The sequence below is a fragment of the Myiozetetes cayanensis genome, unplaced genomic scaffold, assembly GCF_022539395.1.
Source record: "Myiozetetes cayanensis isolate MyiCay16 unplaced genomic scaffold, myiCay2020 scf7, whole genome shotgun sequence".
NCBI classification, from domain to species: Eukaryota; Metazoa; Chordata; class Aves; order Passeriformes; family Tyrannidae; genus Myiozetetes; species Myiozetetes cayanensis.
The window spans coordinates 49,366,845-49,393,331 of record NW_026087964.1 but is presented as its reverse complement, the minus strand read 5'-3'; the positions used below and the strand labels follow the sequence as shown (position 1 = coordinate 49,393,331).

The window sequence follows — 26,487 nt, the reverse complement described above, 5'->3', positions numbered from 1 at the left end:
AGTGTTTGCAAGCTAGAGTAGACTTCAAAGCAAAGACCTAATGTGCCAGGACACTTCTGTGAAGTTCTGTCTTTTACAAGATCTTCGAAGTTTTTGGGTTTTGTGTTTGAGTGATGTATTGACTTTCAATGTTTAAAGCATGTCTCAAGACCCTTCTTATTTCCCTTTTCTGAATGTGCAGCGCTGCCTGACTGCTTGGTGTCTGTGAGATTGTTCTACTTCAGAGTATATAACCGTGATGAGTACAACTCTTGGATGTGACAATCTTTCCATCCCATTTGGTCTTTTTCTCAGGAAAACAATTTCATTGCAGTCATAAAAGTACACTGTTCCACTTTGCAGCTGCAAGGCACAGAAGCTTGATTCTTTTATAGTATTTTTTAGTCCCAGAAAACGTGTTTACAACATGAGTCCTTTCATAGCAACATCATGGTTTATGTTTTCTCTATATTAAAAAAAAAAATCTTTTTTTATTTAAAAGTGTATGTGCAGTTTCTGTGGAAAGCTCCATCTAGTGTATTTAAAATTTTGACGCCTGAGCTACATGACTCAGTTTCTTCCTCTTCTTAGTTTTAAGGAACTTGGTAACATAACGTAAAAATTCCTGTTGTTCTTAGAGGAAAGAACAGCATTTTTACTAGATATGGAAAATTCCAAGTGCAACATGTACAGAGATAAAACACCATTTGGAGATTTAAGAAGATGTTTTCTAATACTACCTGGTTTTGTTGCAGACCACACAACAACCTCACAAGTGTTTTCCTTTTCATTAGAGTAATTCATCTGAGAGAAATAACATAAGTAGAGAAACTCTCTTTCCAGTGTTTCTCTGAGAAACCAGTAGATAGTACCATGTAGTGTTGAAAACAATTTTTGCAAGTAACATACTTTGTAGTTGCAGGTAATGTCTATTTTTAAGTAACTGTTTGTGCTCAAGTGAGTAGTAGCCAGTCCTTTTGCTTTCTCCATCTTCTAATAGCCAAGGGACTCTTGTTACAGGTGATGACTGGCATTGGTTAGGGGCAGTAGTAGAGACACGCCAACCTGTGTAGGCATTCACTACCTGTTTACGGGCAGGATTGACTGCTTGCAATTCTCCTTAGAAGGGTTACATCATAAGGATTGCTGAGGTGAGGCAGAGGTTGAAAGGATATAGCAGATTTTTTTTTTTCTTTTCCTGCTCCAGTTTTAATTTGTTAGCACACCTGCAGGTCTGGCATTTGTTTTCTTCTTTGCTTCTCCTCTTTTCAATATATATAAATGGCTCACTGGAGGCAAAACTACCTCTAGTTTTATTTCCAGCAGATTTAACCGCATGCTGCTGCTCCCCAGTGCCCACATCCCTGCCCCAAGAAGCACACTCCATCCTTTCCTTTCTCTCTGCTAGGTACTTTGCAAGAGGGAATTGGTGAATACTGGACTTGGAAATCTCTACAGAAAAAAAGAATTTAACACATCTCTCATTTAAAAATTATTTATAATGTTTAAATATAATGGTAGATAGCTTGTAAGAGTAACATAGTTTATTGTTCCACAGGGGCAAAAGTTGAAGAGCATGACATCTGGAAAGTTTAGTAATATGAGTAAAACCAACTGGAAACAGATGGATAATGGGGAGTTCATCTCCTACTACAAATCTTCCTGTTTTAAGAAAATGCTAGATCTGTTTTTAGTACCTGGCAGTATTTTAAAAAGGACTTTCTGTATCACAGAGGAAGTTGATACTAAAGAAATATAATTTTTTTCTCTGTGGAGGTAGGATTTATACATCTAGGTGAGTAAAATCAATGGAACCAAATGTTTCAAATTCAACTATTGAACCTTCAGCCTTTAGAAAAAACTATTTTAAAGGTGAGAAAGACTCAGAAAATATACCATTTACATAACACAAAATCAGGTCTCTCCGCTTGAGTTGCAAGACCCAGTTCTAATAGTACAAATAATTACTCATAATACTTAAAGATATTAAAATATTAATATTAATTAAATAATAATTACTTTAGTAACTAGTGTTAGTAGCCTATTTAGTCTTGTAATTATTAGATTAAAATCCTTGTGTATCTGAATGAAGACTGAAAATCAATACCAATGGCACCAGTCTAAATGTCAAATTTATAATAACTTGTTAGGGATCATTTTAAATCATATGATGTGGTATCTGGAAGTTACAACCAGAAGGTGAACTAATATCAGCAGCTAAATTATCCTTTTGCCTACCATAGAAGGCACGTTATTATCCAGAAATACTAAGTGATATAGTTAAAAAAAAATATTATGCCTTTGATTTATTTGCTTGATATATAGTGTGGTTAATGCCATGATATGTTCTGGAATGTTTTATGAAAGGTTTTATGAATGTTTTAGCTGAAGTACACAATTGATTCTTTTTTCACTTTGTAACATTCAGACATGAAGGCAAAGGAAAATCAAGTTTTAAAAAAAGTTAAGTAGTTATTTGTGTTTCACAATTCTGTGTCATTTATATGCGTGTGAGAGTTTCCCTGCATTTAAACAATAGAAGGAAACAAAATGAAAATTAATTTGTAAAGCATTAGGCTTTATCAAAATGTTTTGATTCTGTGTTTGTGGGACTGAAATTTTCTGTATGTAAGTGCTGAGAAGTGGCCAAACCCAAAAAAATGGTTCTCAAACACTGAACACTTCAGCCTGACAGTCAGATTTTGATTAATAACAAGAATAACTGCTAAGATCAGTCAGAACAACAGTGGGTCTGTCTCGGGAACCTGTCCCTGATGGTGACTCTGGAGGACAGGCCATAGGGAGGATGTCCCCTCAGCATCCATATCCCATTGACCTTACCAGCACCCACCGCTGTCGGGCTGTGGGTGTTGGAGATGTGACATCCCAGCCTCTTGCCCTGAGTCTGTTTTGGAACTCCCAGTCTCTCACCACAGCCTCATCTGGCAACAGAGCTGTTTACTACCAGCTGTAGTGAAAGGGTGCTTTTGCCTGTTGTAAGCCATTCCTCAATTTACTGCTTAATATCACTAATTGCTGTTGAATGCCACTGCTATTGTCATTTCTTCATTTCTGGTTCTCAAAAAAACCAACAGTGTCAGCGTGGTGTGCCTCCTGTAACTCTGCCACCTGTCCATATAGCAGTAATTGGCCTGATTTTTTTTGTAGTGGAGTTTCATTAGTGTTATAGAAGATTGTAGGTTTAGATCCATGGGGTTTGCATCTCCGTATGGTGAGGTAACATTCTAACTGGAAGGGTACTCCATAAATCAAACTGTATATATTTAAATATTCTGCAAAGAACAAATCTTAGATTTCATTTTTCAGAAGAGACCCACTCATCTCTAAGAAGACACCAGATGCTTGCTTTTATTGGGTTCATAAAATCACCTTATGAAACCTGGTTATAATAATTGCAGGTTGTACAAAAGTCTGAAAAACACCCATCTATTTTAAGATATTAAGTATCTTACTAGTGATCAGGGGATTTAAGATAAACAGAGGCAAACAGATCTAGCAGGTTTCGGTTTGCTCTTCTCAACCTGATGCATTTTGAAAGCTCTAATAATTAACTAAGCTCTAGAGCCCAAAGACATTCTCAACTTTACATCAGGAGTGGCTACAGTAACTAGGGATGCTGCAGGGAAGCGCAGTGTTGAGGCTGCAAGGGTTGGTCAGTGATGGGGACAGAGCCCTGGCTTGCATGGAGGCTGGCTGCAGAGGGCCAGGGTTGTTTTGCACCCAGCGCTAGGTCAGATGGGATTGTAGTGAAAAGAGCCGGTGATTTTCTTGCTTTGTTGGAATTCTCGGTGTTTTGGTGAAGACCACTGATTAGGATTTGAGGTTTGGTTGTCTAGAAAAAAATATGATTCCAAAGCACTAATAATTAATGTGTTTAATTTGCTCATTCTGTCCTTTCTTTCCTGTCAATAATTGGAATTAGAATGAAAGCTGTATAGCTAATTCCCGGTGGTGATTTTCTTTGTTTCATATTGCACAAATAGGTTGATCACTAGCCTTTGACACAGCACTGTTCTTGAGGAAGATAATTACTGGACATACTGGATAAGGGATTATAAATTGGTGCTGGTTTATACTTGTCCTCCTAGGTAGGACCCTTGTACAGAAAAGCTGAAGTAACTGTTGTGACTGACAGAGAAGGCCATGCTTCACTGGCAGAGCGCCGAGCATCTTCTATAAATGAACAGCCATCGGTTTTAACTCTGCCCTCCAACTGCAGCTGTAGAAATCCCATGGCCAATAGCTACTCTAGTGGGCAGTGATTGAGCTATGGCAGACCATCTGTGACAAAAAAAACAAGGAACTTTATTCCCCAACTGAAAGTATACATCACACTTCTTCACAGAGTATATAGTGTTGCTGTGGCTCTTTTTTAGGTTCCCATTTTAGCCCTAAGTGTTGAAATGTTATTGTAGGTTGACAGCTCGTATTGGGTGAGACATTCCTTTGAACTTTCAAGGTGGGTAACATGTTCCAGCAAAAGTAGGAGCTTGCTGAATCAGGGTCTTAGTTTCTTTCTACTCAGCAGCACGGAGAGTTCACAAGTTGGTTTGCGTTGGCACCTTTTCATTAATGGTTGTAAACAACAGGTGCATGCTGTCATACTTTCCTTCAACAAAAAGAAAAATTTACATTTGACTATGCATACATTCTCATATTGATTTTGTTTTGATTAGTGTTTATTTATAATGGATTTAAATTTTCTCAGTTTTAAGTATCAGCATACTTCTGTTAATCACATATGTCAATTGACCACTTTTTCTCACGCAAATTTTATAGAAGTCTTATGCTTTAAGAAAAAAATAACACTCAATTTATAAAATCTTTGCGTGTTGAATAAGGTCCATTTGTAGAGATGTCTGAATCCACTCTGATTCCATATAAATGTCTTGATTATTTTTATCATGTGCCTCTGTTTTCAAAAATATATCTTATCTTTGGATGCATCAAGTGACTAATGTTTGGGAAGACACGTTTGGAATGCTTGAATAGTTCGCATTATCTGCACTGACTTCAGCTCATGCCTTGCAAACTTTTAGTGTGACCCAGGAGTTCCTCTTGCATTGACCAAGAGGCAAAACCAAGCAGTGAATGCTGGCAGTGTTCTTACCAGTGTTCACCAACAATAATGTGGTTCTATGCAGTGTGTTGCAAATCACTAGTACTGTAATAAAAAGAGGAGGGGACATTCTGAGCCTCTCATGGGCAAATACCGTGTTTAAAGCTAACCTGCTTCTGGTGTTCCTGCTGTAAACCACCAGAACTTGATTCCTGCCAGCAAGCAAAATGTTGAAGCCTGGCACTTTCAACAATTTTACCATCAAAATGAAAGGATTACTGATGCAAAGAGTTGATTCCCATTTCCAATCTAGAGGATCACTAAGACCATAGAATCACAGAATGGCCTGGGTTGGAAGGGACTTTAAAATCATTTAGTTCCAGCGTCTCTGCCATGGACAGGGACACCTTTCACTAGACCAGGTTACTCAGAGTTCCATCCAGCCTGGCCTTGAACATTCTAGAGATGAGGCAGCCACAGCTTCTCTGGGCAACCTGTTCCAGTGGTGGATACTGAACAAGGAAGAAGGAAGGGACTGAAAAAACAGACCTACTTTTGGAACAGGATCCCATGTTGCGTTGTTGGGCTGGGATTACATTGACCTTGAGTAGTTTTCTTGGGGAAACAGAAGTAGGACAAGAAGACCTGAATGCCCAGTGTTAACAAAAAGATCAGTACCTTGTACAGTAAAGGAACTGTGTGAGAACAGTTAGTCCTTGGGTAAAGATTGCCTCATAGTGCTGAAAGGTCAGGGAGACCTTGGAGTTATCTGCTGCTTTGTCAGCTGATGAACGTTTTCTCACACTAGAATTGGAGAAACAACATTTTGCCATTTCCATTCCCTTTCCATCCCCTAGGTGTCATTCATATAAACTGAATTCAGTGAGAAACAACGAGAAAGTTATTTTTAGTGGCAAAGAGGTATCTTCCTAAATACATACACTTTTATGTTTTACCTTGTAGAAGATGTTTGGGGAATCCTTTCAAGATGCTCTCTCATGTTATTGTGTGCCTGGATGTTGGAAGGTCAAAACAATTAGGGAGAGTGTAAAACATAAAACATATTTGGCTTTGTTCTATTGCCTGTATTTTAGTGCTTGCCACCTTTGGCAGATGCGTATACAGATCCATTAGCCGTCTGTGTTGGTGAGTGAGATGTTAATGCAAGTCTAAAGAAAAATTGCCAAGGAAAGGAAAACATTGGGAGAACTCTAAAAATATGTCAGAACTAGTTAGGGTGATTTGGGGATTTTATAGTAAAACTGTGGAATGTTTTTAAAAATAAATAATGGAAAACTATGTGAAACCAAAGTTCTTACTCAATATATAATATGGTCATTTTGCTTTGTATTAAAGTTTCAGCTTGACACTAGTTAACTACGTATTATCTTTTGAAACTCCAATTTCCATATTTTTATATAGTCTTTTTATATGAGGTGATACAGTGATTTTGTAGACTCTTGCATAATCTAAAACAGGATGTTCACAGGACCACTGCTGTTTGGTCTGGGTTTTTTTTTTTTGGGTATTTTGTGTGGTTTTTTGTTGTTGTGGTGGTTTTTTTCCCCCTTGATTGCATACATGGCATGCTTTTTAATATTGAGCATAGCCATTGCACTGAATAAGAGGTTTGAATTCATGCTTCATGAAGAGCCTTAATTCTAGTATTTATGAATTTGAGAACTTTTTTTAACATTAACATTCCTTTCATGAATTTTTTTAAGTTGAATTTTTTTAAAATTTAAACTAAAACCTTGGGACTTGCATGCTAGATTCCATTAATTGCACCACTTGAAATAAGTAGAGAAGTTGTTGTTTTCCAGAACATAAACTTTGAATTGGTGCTTACAAACTTCATTATGAACACCTTCTATTGATGCTTTCACATCCAATAATCAAGAGACCATAGCTGAGCAAAATCAGAGCCTTGTTTATAATGCCAAATAGCCTTTTATTTGTGTGCCTTATAAATTTCCAGTGGCAGATTAACACAACTGAAGATTTTTGTTTCAAATTAATGTGTACTCATTATGCACTCATTATGCATATTTAATGGAAAGAAGGAGTTGCAAGATTCTCTTGTAGTATATTATCTACTTGACTTGAATTCCTGCCTGGTTTGAATGTTCACCTCTTGTCAGCCTTTTCCCACTATGTGCCAGGCAATTTCAATTTATTGAGTTGTTTGTTTGGTCTTTTGTTTTGTTTTATTTCCTTAAGAGCATAGTTTAGATGAATAGGTACCTCACAACAGTGCACAGTTTGTGGGCTCCCTTTCCATCTTTGAAAATCAGTTTCTGTTCCAAAAACAAGCCACAAAAAAGCAAATAGGTGTGTTGTGTTTTTGAAACCCTATTTTACCATTAAACAGACGGGGCTGCTCTTGGGGCCTGTGCCCTTGCAATGATCCCCTACAGAACATGGAGCAATTGACAACTGTGACTATGCGTTTATGATTCTTCCTTTGAATGAACTTGAAGAGGGGGCTCATGATTCTGTTTTAACCATTTCTTGTAGCTGAATACTAGTAGTTTCATGGCCCAAATTTTGCAGGCTGTGGATAGCCTTTCCTTTTGAGATACACTTTGGGTAGAACTGAGTATTAACAATAATGAAAAAAAATTATTGCTGTAATTGGAGTCAGGAGTTTATTTGGGAAAAATAAATGCTTTGTGTTGTAGGTTTCCCAATTTTACCCACAGGCTAAGTCTTGTATATATAATTATGCTTTAGGAGACGTTTTAAGTGCTAGTTGAACCTTTAACCTGCGTTTCCTCTGGAATAATTGCAGGATGTGAAAATGGCCAAATGAAACGCTTACTCATAGAGATTAATAGAATTAGTTAAGCTACTGTTACCTTATGCATGATTTATATTGTATGTATAGGTTGAAACAGGCTGTAATGGCATGTGGGTGTTTTCCTATCTTTTCATACTTGCTAAAGTTTTGCCTTATGTTTATTACTTGCTATGTTATGTGAACTGCTTAAAAAGGCATTTTATACCACTGGCAGGTAGTTGAATTTCAAAGGCTGGCTCTATTTAAAACAAAACAGTAGTGTTTGAACTTCTATCAATTTTTTTTTCCTGAAAATAACACTAATAGAATTGATTCCATCACCTTCCAAGGAACCAAGTTGAAAAAGAAACCTCTGTGGATTAGTAGTCCAGACATCAAATATGTTTTGCAGACATTAGAAATCAAGCCTGAGTCAGGCACAAGGGAAGCAGGAAAAACTAAGAAAAATCACTTGACTGTCAGCATTGCCAAAATTGTTTGAAAAGGTAGAAAGAAAAATTCTGTAAACATGAGGAGTGGTATAGCAAAAGTAAAACATTTAATCTTATTTAAACATTGAAGATTGGTGGTAATTCTAATATATTTTCAAGTAAAACATTCAATTAAAAGTGACCCATCTTTTAAAATTTGATCTGGTGTGTTTCTTTAAAAAAGAGAGTGATGCATTGGCTTTGAGGTAACTTGAATTTTGATCTTTCAGGAAAGTATTGAACGATTACCATCTCAATTTTCAGAAACCGAATCTTTAACAGAAAACTTAAATTTAGAATTAGAGGAAAGCTTGAAATCAGCTTACCTTATTGGATAATACTGTGACAGTGACCAGGCAGGTTTATACCAGACTTCACTGGTGCTGAAGGACTTTTTGTTGGGTTACTTTTGGTGAACACTTTGCAACTCCCCTCCTGCAACCTCTACGAGCTGCAGTATTTGGAGTCTTCATCCAGGTGAGGAGGAATGTGCAGTGGTGTTACCAAGGAGCAGAAGCTCACCATGGCTCATTTGAAAATCTCAGCAGGTGCCAGATTAATATATTACTTATTGGTTTTTTAGTTGTTCTACAGAATCCTATTTTAAGATGCAGATGATGATTCTCATCTTCCATGAAGATCCTAGGAAGGCTTTGGGGCAGTGAACTGAAACCTCTAAAAATCTGACTCGCAATTAGAACAGACTTTTCTCATGGAAAATTCTTTTCTTGGCAACTTCATTTTGAATCAAAGAACGTTTGCGTAAACCCGTTTTACCACTCACATAAGATACCTTTAGCGAGTGATTTCACTGCTTGTAAATCCTGTTTTAATTTGGTTTAGAGTTAATGTTTGTTTCAGAGGTTACAGAAGGCAGTGATAATGAGATCTATTTTTTTTAAGGTCAGTGAAGTGTAAATGCAAAGGAGATTAAAAATCAATTATTAAATCAAGATTTTCTTTATTCTCATTCTATTTATGTTTACCTCTCTTTGATTACTTCCCCTTAAAGTATTATACTAATGTAGAAAATTAAAGAGTTTCCTTGTATACATTTCTGTATCATCTTGAGTGACAGGATTTCTCAACTCTTTCCTAATAAACATGCTCAGTAAGTCCACTTAGCGTGTATAAGAGATATGTATCCTTTCTGCACACAGATAACTTATTTCTTTATAATAACGACTCTGTTAGTAATTATACCAAATTTCTTATAAGGAAGAAATCGATATTTTTTTTCCTTGTGTAGAATGGATATACAATGCTGGAATTCAAGCATTTCACCAGAGATACAAGCAGAAATCCTGGAAAATGATTGCGAAACATGGAATCGAAATGCAAATGTCCTGTGATAAACGTGGATTATTTTGTCAAATGGCCTATGTGTATGTATGAAGAGCATTTATGGGCACAGCCGTGTGTGTTAAGGTGTGACACTTCAGCTGGGAAATTACACACTAGAATACCTTCCCTTTTATCTTTAATGTCTTTTGTTACGTAAGTAATTTTTAAGGAACTTTGAGAAACAGAGGCTATGGTTGAAGGGAAATCAACTTAGCAAATCATTAACATCAACAAAATAGTAAGAAAAGGGAGAGACTGGAGTACTGAACTATTGACTGTTCTATGTGTTTATCAAAGGACATTAGAATACCACATTTAAAATAGTTGACTAAAACTTCAAAAGCATTACATTGCATAGCTTTATTACAAATATACAATTTTTATTGAAATGATGAGAAGGGATCCACAAATCCCTTAACATACAGTTATCAAATGCTGGTCAGAGAGTTTCCAACACTTATTGGAACATCAGTGCCTTCTGAAATGTCTTTATACTTCTACCAGATTTTCTAAGATCATGGAATGATTAAATGTTAGCCAGTTGTGCTTTTGGAAATCATGAATTTCTGGAAAATATCCCTCTGCTGTCAAAGAAATTAAGTTCTGTTCTGTTCTGGGGAATTCATCTGGAAAGAGCACTTCTTTGGGGGTGATGGGGACCATCTGTGGAATGCCAACTACGTGGAAAACCTGGAGCAGAGATGGGCAAAAAGTACAGCAGGAGGAAGCACTTCTGAAGAGGTCACTGTGGTAACCTTGTTTTGAGGAGAGGTCTGCATATGTGGGCTGACTTTTGACCCTTAATAACTCAAGAGTCATGTGGTACACTTTTCATGCCTATGATATATTTCTGTGGCATAAGGCTTCTAATCATTCCCAATATTCGTACAATTTGTAGATATACATTTACACATACTCAGTATATATGCACACAAGCCCTGTGATTGTTATTTAGTGTGCTGCCTATGCAGTTTAAGAACATTCCACTCCAAAGTAAACAAAGGCAAAAGGAAACATGCTCTGAGATTCAACTCACAATTTACTTTTTACTGTAGTGAATTAGTAACTTGCTTTGTGCTGTAGTGAGGTACGTTTTTTCAACCATTTGGTTCACAAATGACTTCTTACTCCAATATTTTGCTGCTGTTGTGCAATTTCATCAAGCAAGCTGTGTTTGTTGAGTTACCAGTTTTCACATGTGTGTTCATTTGGTTTTGGCCATCCAATTTGAAATTGCATGATATGCCATATTCCAAGTTGCAATGGAAAGCCCACCCCCACCCTTTTTCTCTCCTTCCTTCAAGGCCATGAAATCTATTCACAAATGGAGAAGATCTGGCTGTCATTTCTCTTGTAGTTTATGTGTCAATGTGGTTGTATCTTTTCAGAAAGGAAATCTGTGTCTCTGTCTGCTGTGTGTGTCCCCCACCTCTAATTCACTATTACAGTATATGGTGGTCTTTTTAATGCAAAATGCAGAGATGTAAGCCTGAAAATAGGAGAGAAAGGGTGTTTTTTTCCTTGTTTAAAATGATAATAGCATAATATGTAGTAAATAAGGAAGGATTTAGAACTTTCTCTGCTTTTTTTTTTTTTACGCTGATGTTTTGGCATCAGCCTGAAATAACCTGTAATTCTCATTTCTGTGAGAGTTTCTCACTATCTAATTACATTGATAGGCTTATTTAAAAAGGGAGAATAAAAATTGAAATGTTGTAACTTTTATTGGTAACCTTGGCCCTTTATAGCTATTTTTTGGACATTGGAGCTACCATATGCATGGATAATTTTACCATATTTCACTTTTGTCATAATCCTATTGTTTCAATTGAAGGTCTCAGATTTACAGAAGAAAACCCAGAATTAGATGCTGAATTGGATAAGTATTTTTGTGTTTTAATAGGCATTCCATGGTTGTCGCCCAGTGGATCAACACTGAGGAGATGGGTTCATTAGGAGACCATCTGTCTATTTCAGGTGGATGACACATTATGATGCAGCGTGTGCATTCACTAAGGAGAAAGGAATAGGCTTTATGGTTTCTTTTTGGACCACTGTGCTGGGAATTCTGCTAGCACACTGCATGCCAGCTGTGGGAGGTGGGGAATGTGTGGCCCTCAGTGTCCTTCAAAATGTATTTTCAGATTCTTCCTTTAAACTTACGTACCTCACACTAATAGTGGCAGTTACTTTAAAATGCATAGATGACTCATAATGTCAACACACATGATTTCTGTAGTGCCTTTTCTCCTCAACTTAAGAGTTAAAAACAACACTAGAATGTCTCAAGTCTTAATTTCATGACTGGCCAGAATACAGAATTCTAATATTGACAAGTCTGATAAGTCTCAATAGAGCCACATAAATTTAAGGGATATTTATACCATCATGTTTTGTTTGTACTTAAACTTTGTTCAAAATCTTTAAAAGTTGACTTTGTTTTAAGTGATTACATATGTTTAATTACTGTGTTTCTTTTCTGTGAAGTAAGTGGTAATGAAAGCAGTCTTACTGCATTTCTGCTGATAGGGAGGCAGTAAAATCCTCTGAAGCTGAATAGGTTATTAATTATATATTGAAGCTGTTTATCAGACTTTTAGATATCAAATATTTAAATATCAAACTTTTTAAATATCAAAGACTTATGCATTTGAAAAACAAGTAAAGAAAAAACGGAACAAACCAGCAACCATCCCCAAAACCTCAAAAAACCCCAAACCCAGAATGTATTACAATATCAAACAATGACAGCCCTTGTCTTGGTTGTTTATGATTGTGTTGTATCTCATTAATCCTGGGATAACTCTCTGACCTAGTCTCATGAATTATGAATTAAGCCTTACTCCTTGATCATCCGATTTGTGGTGCTTTCGTGCCATGGAAATAGTCACAGCAAATACGGAAGCCAAATTTCCCATGTTCCTTATCTTTGCATGGACTTCTCGGAGTGGAAGGGCAGAGTTTCATCTTTTCATACTAAGAAAATATTTGAACGTATTATTTCAAAAGAGAGTCTGAAATCTGAAATGTCTCTTTTTTTTTTTTTTTGGTGGATTTCAGTTGAAAACAGGTGGATCATGTTTCATAGTCTCTGTTTAGATAGGTGCTTGTCATTCTAACAGTGAGCAAAGAAGGCTCAGTGTGTGAATGCCTGAATGACGTGGAGCCATAGACAGGGAAAGCATATTATGGGAGTATGTGGGAAAGCATGAGCAAGAAAAGGGCTTCATTGTATAGGAGATCACCTGTGGGTTTTTTAGTGCCTGCACCTTGGAGAATCTCTCAGATGGCACTATTTTCCAGCACAATAAGTACAGAAAATAGGAAGGAATAAGAAATACATCGAAATAGCTCAGCCTGCAGTGGATAGCATAGCTGTATTCTCTTCAAATGTTACAAGAAAGGGCCTTGTGTTTCTCTTGATAACCTAAACACTATTAGCTAGGAAAGCTAGGAAACTTAGGGAGAAAAGTTTAGCCATATCTGTGAATTATGTTTAAGGTTGCAGATTATCAGCATCTTACTCACTAGGTGATGTTGTTTCCCTTAGTGTTTGACTGTGAGTGGGGAATAGAAGAATTCACAGTTGTCACTGGTCACAGTCGTCACTGATTACCACCTTCCTGCTAGAGTCATGTCCTTCCGAAGATCCAGTTCTCTGCAACTGAAGGTTCATGTCAATTCAGTGTTTTGCTAAATCTTCTATTCTTTCTTTTATTTAGAGGCTTCTGCTTGTCCCACTGATATGCCACTAGAAAAACTGCAAACTTCACATTGCCCCATTGTTAGTAAAAGTGGAATCTTATGTGACTGTCCTATGAAATCATGTAGTCTAATAAGAGGGGAGGAATTGATTTAAATTTGGATTAAATTTTTTGTCTACTTGTAATTAGATTGATGTGCCTACTCACCTTCTTGTCTGTATTGCGTTTCTAATTTTCCCTGATAAAACTGTTAGGTAGAGACAACTGCAAATGCATTAAATTGATTTCATTCTATCATAATATTGGGTAATTTGAGAACTGAAGCCACTGATGAAAACTGATGTCCAGAAGAATTATCTGGGTTTCTACAATCAGACATATATTTCTATATGTTATGTTCACACATGTTTACAAAAAAATTCTCATAGACCTTCCCATTCATTTTTTTTCTGTCTCATGGAGGCTTTATCAAGTGAAATCTTGTATTCCTCATGCTGTAGCACTTTTCTGTAATCCATCTCCCTTAGAAACTTTCTGATGGCCTCTATTAATTTTCTCCATGGATTTTAAATACTATTGATGCTGAGTAATGGGTTTAATTAGCCCAAAACTTTCTGTGTAATTATTCCAATCTGTGCTTCTCTTCTTTTGCCTATAAGGCTGACAAATGGCAGGAGGGGAGAGGGCATTTTCCTGTCAGTGGCTGGGGGGGCCTTTGCTCCTTGGGTTGTCAGAGTGGTTTCTCTTTCTGAAAGAGCTGTGAAAGAACGATGAAAATACTGTTTAGTTTCATTTAAGAGGTCAAAACAAATATAAGTTGTAGCAAAAAGCTTTCTTATCTTATGAAACAGGACATTTTTATGGTTCCTTTAGTGTTTTGCAACTTTTTATTGTCATAAATACTCATGAAATTCTAGATTGTATGAACCGGGGTTAAGTTCAGCTTTCTATCTCTAGTCTTGCAGGGTTTAAGAGGAAAGATAAATTAGTTCATAATTGCAAGTGTTTTGTATGCAATTTAGAGTGAATGCTAACTGAATCCTCTTCATGTTTTTATGGGCATTGACATCTTTGGCTCCTGTATTGGTTACGTACCAATTCTGAGGTCAGACACATGGATGTCAAATCACAGCTGTACTGGCCCAGTAAAGGTCATCATAAGTTGAGCTGCTTAATTTTTAGGTAATTTTTTCTTATTCATTCTCGACCTTTTTGTCTTTCTGAGAATAAAATGAAGGAAAGTCTTTATATCTTTAACCCAGCCCATAGAGGTAGCATATGGTTAAATGCCAGTTGAAACGTTTGTTAGGCAACTCCTCTAGGTCACAATTAGAAAAATTAAGTCAATTAAAGAGAAGAATGGAAAGCATTCTCAAATAGGACAACGTGCTTTTCTGGGAGCTGGGAGCTTACATGGAATGTTATGGGTAAAGGAAGAGAGACCTGGCTTGTCTGTCTATAGTGAAATGTATCGCCCTTTCTGTATTTAACACTATCTTGGCATGGGAAAATACTTCTTCTGAGGAATCCTTTAAAAATAAGATAGTGAAATCATATGCTTGAAGGCTATGAATTGAAATTATTTTTTTCAAGCAGGAGAGGCTGTGCTGTGATTAATGGGGACATTCACTTGTAAGGTGTACCTACTCAAGATCAATCTCTGGTCTCTGCAGAATGGAGTTGAGAAATACAGTAAAAAGCACTAGGAGAATGGTTTCCAGAGATTCTAGAAAACAGGAATATCATGTGAAAATGACCCTATAGTGTTTTTGCCTATTGCTGAGCATGGTAAAATTGAGAAGGATATTATTGTCCCTTTGTGAGAGCTGAAGGGAATAAACTGTCATTCTTTACTGCCAAACATCCTGTTTAAACTCCTCCAGGAAAAGATCATGGAAATTTAACTTCTTGCATAAATTGTAACTTCCCAATCGGATCCTCATCCCTCTTTTAACTGTGTAAGAGGACAGAGTCAAACAGATATGAATGACTTCAAATTGGACATTAGGAAAAGGCTCTTCACTGGCAGGGTTGTCAGTCACTTGTTCAGGCCTAATGATGCTTTTAGTTATTTGGTTTATTTTCAGATAGTCCTACAAGGAACAGGCAGTTGGACTTGGATCCTAATCAGTCCCATCCAACATTCTGTGGCTTCTTACGGAAACATTTGATAGCAGAAATTTAAAAGTTTGAAGAATGATATGGCATGCTTATCCAAGATTTTTACCTTTTCTGTTCAAGAACAGAATTTTTCTTCCTCTATCCATACATAAGCATGAAGTTGGCATTTCCTCTTTGCTTTCCACTGCTGCCTCAGGTGTGAATGCAGCTGAAATCTGAGTTGAATTGTCTGTGCCTGTGAATGCTTGGAAGACACTATGAGAGTTTGATGATGGAAGTTTACTAACTTTGGAAGTTTTTGATGCTGGTGAAAGTTACCGTGTTAAATTTTTGCTGTTAAAATAATTTGGTGATGAAATTTGATATAGAGTGGATTGAAAATAAATTGTTAAACCAAACTTTTTCTACCTGTAACTTTGTGTAAACATCAGACAGACCTCTAGGACATATAAACACAATTTAACTTAGTATTTCAGAATAGATATGACCTTATGTGCACAACTGGATGCATGTGAAAAAGTAGAATCCCCAGTATTTGTCCTTTTGAAGACATTCAGCAATGAAAAAGGAAGCTTTCAAAATCTTTCCAGTGAATCTTAGGGAGTAAAGAAATTTCTGAATTTCAATCTACATTGAATATTATGGATACACAAGATCTTCCAAGATGTCAATGTTACAGGTATTTGGGGGATCATAGACTCACCATTAACAGCTGGTCTCTCTCTGTTAAATATAAGAAAACCAAAAGATCACAACTCACTTAAGTAGCTGGTTTCATACATGAATTTTCACAGAACTACTATGAACAAAATTCATGGAGATTTCCTTTTATACTGGAAAAAGGGAAATAGTAATGTACACTGTGAATCAGTGATGTCATTACAAGTTAGTTGCATATTTAAAATGTGTAGCATCTGATTACTGCCCCTTCATATTACCTAGGTACAACATTATTTCTCCTTTCAAACAACAGGTTATAAAAACTGTAGAATGACAAATCTGCTGTAGGAACAAGGACAGTTACTTGAATCGGGCCATTATCAGCAAGTTGGTTGTATTTATGCCCTTGGAAAATTTCTAGGTATTCTGGTATTGTGAAGGAAATAGGTATTTGGCCACTGTTTGGGCGAGGAATGAAACTGAGCCACTCTGCAACTCTTGAATTGTTGTTGATATATACGTAAAACTACTCCAGATAAGATAAGCAGTGACATTTATGGTTGGACTCAATGATCTTAAAGGTCTTTTTCCAACCTAAATGATTCCATAATTGTAAAGATTTTGGGAAGCTGTCTAAATGAATAATTTCTGTTTAACATTCTAGTGTAATAATGGAGTAGTTAATTAAAGAGCAAAGAAAATGAGGGTCAGGTCCTCCTGTTTCTGCCTGCCTCTCTGCTCTTGTGCCTTTTGTTCAATGCATGAAATTTCTTTTCCTTACAACACAGGCGTGTAATACATTCATTTTCCAGCAGCTTTCATTATCATCATCGTCATCCTTCTGCAGCTGTTTTTCAATCTTCTTTTTCACTTTTGCTTGTTGATGAGTGGTTGAAGATTGTGTAGTGAATTGCAAAATTGCCATTTTATCTTGGCAGTGAACCTAATATATAAAAGTGTAATTTTCCTCATAAAACAGTGTTGTTAAATATTTTGCTGTCAGTGAGCTGCAATTCATAGGAGCTTTTGCATGTTACTTGTTGAAATAAGGTAGTAAATACATAACTAGCTATATGCCATCAGTGGGCTTTTTTCCAGGTAGCACTGTATTTTTTACCTGAGTATCATACCGGAATTGGAAGGTCTGTATTATTCTGTGATGATTTAAGCCTTCTTTCAGAATATTACTAATCATTAAAAAAATGTTCTTTGTCTGCAGGGTGGAGTTAATTTCTTTTGTTCCTGGGAGCTGAATAGGAGAAAGCAACATTTCAACTTTTCTTGGTAAAGGTGAGACAGAATCTGTTGATAAGGATAAGACACTGTTCATTATTATGAGCTCATAGAAAGTTGGTCAATGGAGGATTTGTTTATTTTGGGGTTTTTTTTCAACTTTTTGTGCTTTGTAGTAAGTGCAGTATGTGATAACATTACTTGTATTGGGAATGGAATGTGTAATTCTTTCACAGGTATCAGAAAAGGCTCTGAAGATAAGAAACCTGTAGATCAGCATGACAAAGTGGATAGCAATTTGTTCTGCTGCTGGAACTTGTGATATTTTCCATATACCGTTGAACTGGCCTGCCCAAATTCACTCCATTGTGCTTCCACACACTCAGCAAGAGGTCTTAGACACAAAAGAGTTTTCTCCATGCCATTTCCTAGAGAAAATGTATAAGCTTGCTGCTGCTGTCTTCACTGCTCTGTATTGTCGCATGAGAGTGCAGAAGTTGATATGCAGAGAGAAGGGCCTTGAGATCTATTTTAATTGAGATAACACATTCAAAATTAAGCAGCAAATAGCTAGCCTTGTCAGAAGTAGGAGACTGGGAAGGGAATAAAACTCTGGAAGTCTTCTTTGAGAGACACGCCTTCCTCAATGACTCTTGCTTCAAGTTGTTCTAAAAGGTCTAACTTTTTAATAAATTTGAATGTTGAATTAAAGGCTGCAAGAAACATTTAGAAGTATAACGTGCAGCTTAGTGTTGAACTCTTAATTACATTTTTTTGATGCAGAAATCTACATCTTTCCTTGTTTCCATTTGGCAAATTTTGAAAGCTGTGCTTGGGTTTGATGTGGCAGTTGCTAACAGCTACCACACGCTGCAGATTGACCATCTGTGTGTCCTTTGTGCAGTGCATTGCAGGTAGGGAACACAAGCCTGTTTCAATTTCTGTTCAAAGGGGCTGGAATTCATACACGGTCACTTACAATCTCTTATGTGAGAGAGGCTGCAGTCTCTAACTGAGGGTGATAGCACAAGCTGATCACTACCTATTCTGGGACTGCATCTGCAGATCCATATTTGACTTGCTCAGCATTGCATTTAACAGGATGGTAGAATGAAGGCTCCAATTGTATGGTAATGTTTAGATTATCAAGAACAGCATGGCATAAGTCTACTTTTTAAAAGTCAAATAGTTTGGAAAAGTGGAAAAAAAAAAAAAGAAAAAGAAAACTCTAACAAAGCTGAAGAGAAATCAGAAGATTGGCCAAAAATCAGTTTTGTGTTTTTGTGCTGATGTAGCTGATTTTGAGGTTTTCTTTGTAAGCATTATACAACTTTCTTGATCAGTAGTTTAAAGCTGCATTATGTATGGATGCAGTTTTTATGAATTTACATAAAGTAAATTTACAAGTATTTACTATAGTGTAATATACTCTACTACTTCAGGGAATGAGAAAACTATAGGCACCTTCATACCCTTATGATTGTATGAATATGTAGACATTAAGAGTTACATTGCCTTCTTTCTTACCTAGCAAAACACATTTAAAATACTTCTGGTATAAAAATGTTCTTTCAAAGTCTTTGGTTTCTGAATTTAGGCTTACCTTTGATCTCTTATCCACTGATAAATACAAAAAATGCCCCTGAGTTCTATAAAATCCTTCTAATGTACTCTGGTGCTTCTAGTCTTCCTCCTTGTGACTTGTGAAGCCATTGCCCATCATTTCAAGTGTTCACATTTTGTGATTTTTAAATTTACTCAGCATATATGATCTCAAAAGTTAAATCACTGTTGGAAAAATTCTCAATCACTCATGAAAGGAGAAAGAAATTTTCCTGCTGAAGTGATACATCTGTTGGAGGACTTGTGGACTCCTAGTGAAGGAATGTGTTCTAGTGGTAGATTGCTAAAGATGCAGGGTGAAAAATTGCTATGCTAACATACAGAAAAATGTATTAATAATAATTTACTGATAAATTAATATGGCCTGAGCTTAATCTCATTCTGGCAAAACCCATGTTGAAGGAAATGAGAATTTACTGGGTTAGAATCTAATTGAGTCTGATTTTTTTTTTTCCATTCCCCCCCTTTCCCTCCCCCTTCTTTCCTGCACTAGAGAATTCAGGTAAAGTAGTAACCTTACATATTCAGTAGTATATACTGTGTGAACTTGCTGCTTACAGGCAAATAATTTTCCTCCCATCCTTGGGAGACTCGGTTACCTGTACAAAGTGTAGTCTTCTGGTGAAACAATGTGCTCTTGTGTTTTCTGAACATTGAGCAGAAGTTATCCCTTCTTAGAGATTGCTCCATGCCTCTGGTACATCCATTAAACCTCACTCAACGATAAATATCATAGGCTAGATTTGACTTGCTGCACTTCTTTCTCTGTTTAAGAAAAAAATCAGTACATCTGAAGTCTCTGTTGTGTGTGCTTGCCCATAGGCACACAAACAGCAGCAGCACTTCACTTGCTCTTTGTTACTTTGTGGGAGTGGAAGAGCTGGGAGTTCACACTTATCAGTACCCAGCAGAGTTTAGGGATTGCACTTAATGACAGAAATTCCCAAACATAGTCAGCAGCAGATTCAGTTTCTGGCTGTGTGAATTGGTGTTAGTGTGAAGCTGTGGGAGGAACCTGAGCTATACAGGCAAGATCAGCTAACAGTATCACTGAAAGAAAGTTGTAGTTTGTAAGCTCTCATGCTTCCTTGTAACTACTACTTTAGTTTAAATACTTCTGCAGTGGTTGCAGGCTTCATGAAGAAAAATGTCAACTGTTCCCTGCCTCCTACCCACTTTCTGCTCCAAACCCAATGCCCTTAAGTATTAAATTAGCCTTATTTTCAACATGACATGCTTCTGTATTATACACAGAAAGTGTGTCTGTAAATTGTGCATGACTGTAGGATGAAAGTTTTGAAAACATGCTGGAAAACATGCCAGTGGGCTGCCAGTTCAGGCTGGGAAAGCTCAGGTCCTTGGGAGTGTAAGGCAATAAACTACCCTTCAGACATTCCTATATCTTCCCTCTCAGTTACGATAAGTGGTGTAATTTTTTTCTATCACAGCTTAGTTCAAGTTCAAGCCAACAATCCTCCCCATGTGTGTCTTAATTCTTTATTCCTTGAGCCTTTTTAAAAATCAAGAAGCCCTTGGGGCAGTCTTCATACTTGTCTGGTTTATGACTGAACACGTGCATGTTCTGGTCAGTCCTCTCCCTGAACAGAGAGCTATGTCAGAAAGCAAATGCTGTCCCCAGAAATAGTATTTGCCACAAAGGAGCTTGGCCTGTGCTGTGATGTTTTTGGAAAACAAATGCAGGAATAAGCATTATACTGCAAATGAAAAAAGGAAAGTAGGGTTACTGTTTTCCTAAAATAAGAACAGAGCTTTAATACTGCTGAAATGTTTGGTTTGGTGGGGGAGGTTAACTTTCCAGGAAGTTGGATGTTGTCTTGACTTGTTTATTTTGGATGTTTCCCCTAATTGATTGTAACCTAATTATCCAAATACAAAACCAGGCCTCTGAAACAGCCACTAGCTGCAGTTGGAAAGATTTATTGTTATTCTTCCACAGAAGGAGCAGAATTGAGTGGTATTTACGTTTCTAGTAGTGTAGAGAGCTGGAAGTGGAGTCACTGAGCCAGTGAAGTGTGCAATACTTTGTGTCTGGGAACTATCAGTAACTGTTCTCATGACTTTCAGTTTGTTGGTGCATGTTATAATTTTGAACAAATATCAATGGGGAAAGGTTGATTTGTATAGAAAATAATGCAAGGATCTTACCTTTCCTGTTTCATATTCTAATAGTCCATTCCAGATTACTGGTAAGCCATTTTCAGCTTGGGAAGGTGACTACTATAAAACAAAAACGCTAGGGAATGCGTCTGGTTAAAATACATCGCTTTCTCACATAGTGGTTCATTTTCTTTTGTATGTAGGAGCTGATTAGTACAGAAGAGTGAGGTTGGGGGTGGAGTGGATGTTGCTGAATGGAGTGGAACGAGTTACTCATTCTTTAGAATAGCCAGAAGGTAAACTCAAGTGTACTTGAAAAACCACACTGGAAAATACCCCATGTGTAGTTCAGGCTTTTAAATACAATGTTTAGTATTGACTTTTTTATTGGGTTAGAGAAGGAACCAACTCCTGAGAATACACTGGGAAAAATATGTTGTGTAGGATGTTTAAAAGAGGCAGTGTAGGTTGTAGTGCTTTGCACCCTGCACAGCCACTTAAATGTGCATGGTGTGTCAATTCTACATATAGAACATACTTATTTATGGATGCATTCAATATACAGGCATCCATAAATATCCTGTAAATAAATATACATGTATTCATATATAGGCATATAGATGTATATGCACACACATATATATACGCAGACATATATATATGTGTTAATACAGGTGTGTGTATAACAAGGACAAGTACAGGTATTCTCAAACTGGGAATGCAGAAAGTATTGTGGAGGGCAGAAGAATGCCCACAGGAAAAGAGAGTGAAGGGATGGATGTTATGATGTACCTGGCAGGACTGAAGTTTGGGTAAGGCTGTGAATGAGATCGTGTTGAGTTATATATTTATATTGCAGAGGGAGAAGAAGCGGAAGTACTGGAAAAAAAATGTGTTAAAAAGCCTCTAAGACAAAGAAAGGAAAATTTACAGTGCTTGGGAAATGTGGAACAAGTCTGAAACCACAGACTATGCACAGAAAAGTTGCTGGCTAAAGTACCAGTTATGATGTGATTAAAATAAAAAGCCTCTTTGGGTATTTATAAAAAGATGAAAATAATGTGAAACAAGTTGTGGTCGCAAGGACAGGGTAATGTAACCTTTGCAGCTGTGAGGGATCAAAAGCAGGATGTAAACACAGAAACAAACCCCATCTTATCTTGGTACAGAAAGTACGATTTGCGTCTCCCCTGGCCTTGGATGAAAAGACAAGCTATAGGATGCCTAGCAGAAATTGTTCTAGCCACTGAGAGTGGAAACAAACCTTTGTCATCATATGAAATGAGTAATTTTCATCACAAATGGACATCTTGTGGATTCATGGAGTTGTAAATCTAGTGCTGAAAAGGTGTTGCTTGGGAAGTTCAGAGCAAAAGAGGAGGAAACTGAGTAAGATTTTGATTTGTCAGAGTTACCTGTTGCTGATTGAGACTATTTGAACTGAATCCTGGCATATTAGTATGAAAATACATAGTATATCATCAAGTGTTGTCTGCTGGAGTAGCAAAAAACACTTGGGAAACAAGCTGATAATTACAGTTCCCTGGAAATTATTATCTGAAGTCGTGACTACCTAATGCACGAAAATGTAACGTACTGCACCAGAGTAGTACAGTAGAAGCATTGTGATAATGTGATAATTTGTCTTCCTGGAAAAACATATTTTAGATCACTGAAATCTGTGGGATTGAACGACAGAGTTAAAATATATCATGTGTTGCTCTCCTGAATAGTGTTAACTGGACCTTAAATACTTTCCTAGGTAGTGTGGTTGGAGCCATAGCCCATCTGTCCATCATATCTGGGACACAGATATTCAGTGACCTAAGCTCTTTTATGTGTTATGGATGAACAACATATTGCAAACTACCGAAACCATGCTTGAAGATACTACATTTTGAAAATCACAGCTCTGTGTCTGGAATTGAATTAATATATTGCATAACCTATTGGCATGTTGAATGGTATGTCTCTAGAGACATACAAATTGAATACTTATTTGGAGAATTAGAAGTTAAAACCAATAGACTAAGCCTGCTGTAGAGATCAAGCTGCTGCACTGAGAAAATCAAAGTCCATGTGTGTGATTTAAACCATGTTTGACATGCCAGGCTTTGGTTTCACCAGGAGACTCACTATGCTATTAGGTTATGTTTTTAAAACCTGCAAGTGTAAATTAGAACGAGCTAATTTTATAATTATTCCCAACAGACACAGAAGTAATTTAGTCTCAAACATGTTTATTTTATAAAGACACAATCATTCGAAAAAGAAGTGCTGAGAAACCACAAGTGGTTTGAGCAATAGAGGCTTAGAGCTTTTGCAAACATGCACGTGTTTAAAATGTGGTAGCATTTGTTTAAAAGCCACTGAGTGTTCTGTCTTTTTCTTTGTGGCTTTATGACTGTCCTTAAAGAGTAATACTAAAGAACTGGGTGGAAGAGTTGTTTTGTTGATGGTGGTGTTAGCCATTAATTAAGTTTAAATTCCAGGAAAAACCTCAGTTGTTCAGACTTGAGGAATAAAGAACAAAATCATGCTTGTTTCAGATGCTGCTAGAGGAGAGACTGATCCTGAGACTGAATAGAGAAAGGGATTTTAAAAAATTTTTTAATCTCTAAACTTGATGGATTGTTCATTCTGAAGAGACAGGGATACCACTTAATAGCTTAAAGAAACGACTGCTCACAGGATACAAATATGCCGTGTGGAAAGGGCACCATATACAAATATGTTAAAATCAAGATTGTAATATTAGCCTGTATATAAGCCCTTAAAAAGGTGGTTAGAAATGGTGACTCTCAGTAGGACTTCTGATAGTTATTTGGCACAATCCGAGAGGAAAAAAATATTTGGCAATGAGAGAAGTTAAGTGCCCCACGGTCTTTGGGTCTTACACAATGTATGATATGATGTCATAATTTTTTGTAAAATAGCATGAATAATAACAATACAAATTACAGTGAAAAACTACTCTTGTAAACATTGTACTTTCTGAGAGCATTAAGCTTCATTGCAGTAAGCTTACAAAGACTTTGTAGTCTTTGCTTCTTTTACTAGAAAAGATGAAACTAGCAACTTTATCGTGGCTATAATTTGCTGTCAAAGGTGAGTTGTAGCCTACTTTGCTTCTTTAAGGTGTTGTTTAAATAAATCTGTATTTATCTTTTCCTAAGCAGTACTTTACTTTCTGTTTTTGAGACAACTTTGACGGGGGGGAAGGGAGACATTTATTTTCTGTAGTGCAGATATAAAGCCTTTTCTAAACTTTTCGTATGATTTTTAAATACACCTAGGTAGCAACCAGATTTTTTACATTTCCCATGTAAACTTTTAGGATCACTTAACTAATCCTTCATCAGGCAATGTATCATGTTTTAGGTTCAAGTTCTTATGCTTCTGGAATAAGTTGTTTAGTTGCATCTAAAGCACAATAGCTACTGGAGTTAATATATAAATCCCTATTTCTGGATTTTCAAAAAGTCTTCAAAAATCAAGCACCAATTTTTCAATAAAGGTAATAGGAGTTAGGACTATAACTTCATATAAGCTTTTAAATTTTAAATCCCTGTACAAAATAGGATGGTATGGTTGAGAAGTCAAAGTGATGTGAATTACAAAAAAATTGTAGCAAATGGTTCTTTTCAATACAAGACCTTTCTGGCAATTTCTGTAAAATTTCTAACATAAAGTAGATATGAGTATTTTGTTAATGAATAAGAAGTTAGAATATATATTTTAGTCTTTCAGTCTGAAGAACTCAGACTGATTTAAGCAGTTTTTAGGTTTTATGGAATACAGTAAAATGCAGTTAGAACTTTTCACTGAATTCTTGATAACTTTTTTAACATCATATGTTCATTGGCTTTGTTAAATATACCAGATTCATAGCTTCAGTGCTTTTTAACGTGAATGGAGAAATACTGCCCTGATGAGAACAGATTTTAGTGGCTTGAGGAAAGGAATTGTTATGAGTATTCCTGTCAAACTTCTGCATGAACTTACTTTGTACTTATCCTCTGCAGTGTTTTAATAGTGGTCATTGAGTTTCCAGCCTAGTCTAAAACTGTAATTCTAAGTTCTTCCGTTTGCCCAAATGTACAAGCCATTGCTCTCACTGCTTTCTGCTGTAATAGGTATGCCTCCATATTTACATTTCCCATCAGAAAATGTGTGTTTTAAATTGCTGAGTGCAGGTTTTAAGATTACCTCCAAAGCTGGAGAACTTTGTGCAGCAACAGGTTATATGTGGTACATCCTCATTCACATCTCACCAAGGCCAGTAGAAAGGCACCTACTGATGGCAGCTGGTGGTTGAGCACCATGGGTTGTGTTCTCCTCTAATATGTTACTGTATCCTCTTTTATGTTAGTTTACAGGGATGTATGTTAGAAATGTATTTATGTAGTTTTGGTTAGAAGAATGTTCTGCCTTTCAGTGAAGTTTTTAATGCACTCTTTCACCACTTTCAAAAAACAAAAAGTTTATTTGATAGACATGAAAATCCTCACATCGTCATCTTCAGGTTAGTATTTTATTTTCAATAATTACTAAAGCTGAGAACTTATATGCTTACTTCCTGTAAGTTTTAATACTGAAATATTTTATTTACATATTTAATTTTCTGTACATTATTTGCAGCATGTGTTTTCCCATTTAATTTTTATTTACTTTTTTCATGGCTCTAAGACACGTTGCACTTTTTGAGGTTGGATTTTGGGCTTCTGTTTTGGGAATATTGGTTTAGAGAAATGGGAATGAATCTTCAGTATAGTCTTTGTATCCCTTTGTTATGAAAAGCAATTGTAATGGGTGATTCCTATGTTTTTTACTTTAATGACTTTCAGCTACATTTAGATAGTAATGTTTGTTATAAATATAATTCACCAGGATGAAAAAACTAAGCAATTAATATTGCAAAGCTGCAACAACAGAAAGTGTCACTTATTTTGTCAAAGCTGAAAGAAACTGGTTTTAGTCTCAAGGTTTCCACAGTGATTTGATTTTTTTGTTTTAAACTCTACATATCTAAAACTCCAACAAACACATGAAACCTTTAAATATTGTTATTCCACTTATATCTTTAGCATTTATAGATATATGAAGAATTTCACTAAACACTAGTGCTACAAAAGAAAAGAAAGGTCCTTAGCAAATGTGGTTTTATGTGGAAAAAGCCTCAGGTTGGTAGACATCCCTTTTTTTTGTTTCAAATAGCTGTGAATGGTGAGGATTCCACTTCCCTTTTTGCATGCCCATCCTTCTGTTCTTTTAAAATCCTCTGACATCCAGGAAGTTTGTTGGAGGCTTTTTTTTTTCCAATTGCATTTAATAATATTTGTAGGTATCACATTG

The 26,487-nt window shown here is 36.4% G+C and overlaps 1 protein-coding gene across 2 annotated transcripts in view; it reads left to right on the top strand.

Annotated features, from left to right (window-relative positions):
• BMPR1B (bone morphogenetic protein receptor type 1B) overlaps positions 1–26,487 on the top strand; it is a 240,448-nt gene that overhangs the window by 32,456 nt on the left and 181,505 nt on the right. Inside the window, exon 2 of one of the 2 annotated variants that reach the window (XM_050338657.1) lies at positions 17,378–17,448. The exons of the other annotated variant lie outside the window; for it this stretch is intronic. The gene's annotated coding sequence lies outside the window, so the exon portion shown is untranslated. The remainder of the gene's footprint in view (positions 1–17,377; positions 17,449–26,487) is intronic. 2 annotated transcript variants of the gene reach the window in all.